Source organism: Notothenia coriiceps, unplaced genomic scaffold (assembly GCF_000735185.1).
Source record: "Notothenia coriiceps isolate Sejong01 unplaced genomic scaffold, NC01 NC01_scaffold00012952, whole genome shotgun sequence".
Classification (NCBI taxonomy): domain Eukaryota; kingdom Metazoa; phylum Chordata; class Actinopteri; order Perciformes; family Nototheniidae; genus Notothenia; species Notothenia coriiceps.
Genome location: NW_011345653.1, coordinates 1 through 2,908, shown reverse-complemented (window position 1 = coordinate 2,908; position 2,908 = coordinate 1). Strand labels below are relative to the sequence as shown.

At 40.2% G+C, this 2,908-nt stretch overlaps 1 long non-coding RNA gene across 1 annotated transcript; it reads right to left on the bottom strand.

Moving 5' to 3' along the window:
• Window positions 1-705: 705 nt before the first annotated feature.
• On the bottom strand, window positions 706-2,680 carry LOC104947712 (uncharacterized). Its single transcript, XR_798592.1, has 3 exons — window positions 2,308-2,680; window positions 1,679-1,815; window positions 706-797 (listed from the first exon to the last, which is right to left on the bottom strand). It is a non-coding gene; the product is annotated as an uncharacterized lncRNA (long non-coding RNA).
• Window positions 2,681-2,908: the final 228 nt, after the last annotated feature.

The window sequence follows — 2,908 nt, the reverse complement described above, 5'->3', positions numbered from 1 at the left end:
TCATGATTTTCGGAAACTATTTTTGATCGTTTTGGATCTGACTGCTGGTCACTGACTTTGAAAAAGTTAAGTAAAGTTTGTTGTCTTTTTGACATTGTAGACACGAAGCTAACTGTTATGTATTCAACCAGCGCAAGCGTAGGCTATGTGTCACACCTCTAGTCTCCCCCCCTCTCCCGCTAAAAACCTTAAAAATTTAAACGCATCAAAAAGGCAAACACAAGATTTTTGAGGAACTTCAATGGGGAATAAACACTAACAAGACATATAACAACATTGAACACCGAACAAACAGTCGTTTTTTTTTTTTTGGCGTTTTTTTTTTTCATAGTGACACGGGAGGTGGCTGATCCAATAAAAAAGGTTCCGGATCCAATTTCAGAGGTGCCGGAATATGTTCCGGCGTGTTCCGGCTCAAATTAAGCCCTGGTCTTTGTCTGTCTTCCAGGACAGGGGGTCTGGCTGCTGTGTAGGTGATGGTGCATGGGCTGCTGGTGGCTGTGTCGGAGGGAGGTAGATGTGATTGTCCCAGGTTGATGCTGGTGGCCGTGTGGGAGGTACGTCTGCTAGGCGAGACTTCTTTGCTGGCTGGGTTGATCGTGATGGCTGTGATGGAGGCCTTTGTACCGAGGTGTATCTTAATCTTGTGGCAGATGGAGGCCACTGTAGTGATGATGGTCCTCTGTTCCTTGGTGGTGATGGCTCTGGTGAAGGCCCTTGAGCCACGGTAGATCTTGACCTGGGGGCAGGGACAAATGGAGGTTCTTGTTGCTGCTAGGCCCAGGCAGCTGTGAAATCTGAAAAAATATATAGGACAATAATTACTACTAAGTTTGTTAAGATAAAGTTCAAGTGGAATGTTTCTCAAGCACAAATAACAATGCACAACTCAAAATAAAATTATCTCTCGAGGAGGAGGAGGAGGAGGAGGAGGAGGAGCGTGTGAGAGATAGAAAGAGAGACGTTGTTAGTATTTGGTGCTTGCTCACGTAGATTAGAAGCTGTTTCAACAATAAGGAGAGGGAGAGCTCTCTCCTGTGGGACTGAGAGAGATAACGTCAGCTCAGGGAGGTAAAGGACTATTAGATTGTAAACTTTAGTCTAAGTTATCTCAGTGGGTCTCAAACGGTTTGGTCATCTTTGTAAACAAATATTTCCATCTATGTAATATTAGTTGTATATAAAATGAGTTAATAAATCATTCCACTGTGTGCAATAGGTCAGTACAAAATAAAAAACACAGTTTGAAAGGGGAGTGATTAGTAAAATATGCATAAATAAAAAGAAAGAAGGCAGACTAGGTAAGATAAAGATAGGAGAGAGGAGTTGATCAAATATGTGTTATTGCTTGTGAGCATATTCTAATGGATTTTTGATGATTGAAATATATACTAGTAGCCCCCCTAGAGGATGTGAGGTCATCACAAATAAAACAGGTATACATGGATAGGATACTAGATAAGTGTGCACACTCATTATATACACACTACACATTTTTCTTGGATTTGTTAACACTATAATCCCTAATATATTTGTAGAAAGGCAGGAAATGGAATTAAATTGAGAAAATGTTTCATTGCGGAGGACCCCGTTTTGTGTCCCCCCACTTCTCAAACCAAAGTTACACCCTTGCACCCACACAATGCAAGTACACTATTACTGTAATATTTACATTTACCTATCTTCAAATGGATCCTTGTTGCTGTATTCTTCTTCTTCAGAAGAGTAGAAGCCTCCAGACTCTAATGCTGCTCCATCTCCACTGCTGCTAGTGTTACAAGTCCGCTGCGCAGAGCTGGTAATCAGATAATAAGCCTGTTGATCAGGAGAAAAGAATGAAGCAGAGGGAAAGTTACTGCCGTTTGTGTGGTCGTTCTAGCCAGAATGTATTAAACAAATTAATAAATTCACTTAGAAATGATATCTGTTTTCTCTATTTATCTAATAATTATTTGTGTAACCGGTCTGGATTGACGCCAGATTTATCTCTGCGTTGTGTTGAATGAAAACGACTTCCTTCTTGCCAACCAGGTTTATTATCTGTGTAAACAGAATATAGTGACGGCAGGAAATGGCTTCACCAGCTTTCTACCTCAATACTTCGCCTCAGTGAGGCCTTAAGCTAACTGAGAATGTAATCATACATTTAGCAAATCAAAATAACCGTATGACATATTTGTCTCTAAACAAAAATGGACATAAATCCACATGCCATATGACTTTCATGAAGGATTAAAGCCTTTTTCATTTACAGGATATAATACAGTGATAACAGATAACACACACAACCCGGTTGACTGTACTCACTTTAACATGGCTATGTTGTACAGGTGTTGCAGTACAAGTTGAGTCATGACAACTGGCGACATTCTATTATTTTCGTCATAGGAATCCGGGGCGTGTACATTGAGGACCCATTGTTGACTTAACAGGAAAGAAACATGCCGATCGCCTCGTTTGTCGTTTACGTTCATCTTTTGCTATATCTTCCTCCATAGGATCACTTTGATGCACATTCAGTATTCGTATGTGAGGTTGTGGGGGAGAGGTCGATATCGTGACGCTTACAGGGAGGTATCGAACATTACAAAGTAGGTGACTGTGTAGATGCCTGTTCAAAATATTGCAAACTTGAATAAATCATTTAAATTATATTATTTGTTTCCGACTTTCATTTGTACATCGTTCTTAATGTGATGTATAGTAGCTTTGATAGCTGTCCATACCTTCAGACAGCCTAAAAGTAAAACACAAGTTGTTTATTCACAAACGCTCATCGACATGACTGGATCACTCATGACAAGTTGTGATCAGCTCCGATTAAATTGTGATATCAATTCTGTAGCTATTCTCCAGGGAGCACGTTTTTTTGATGAAATACCTGTATCCCTCTCATCACAACAAGACT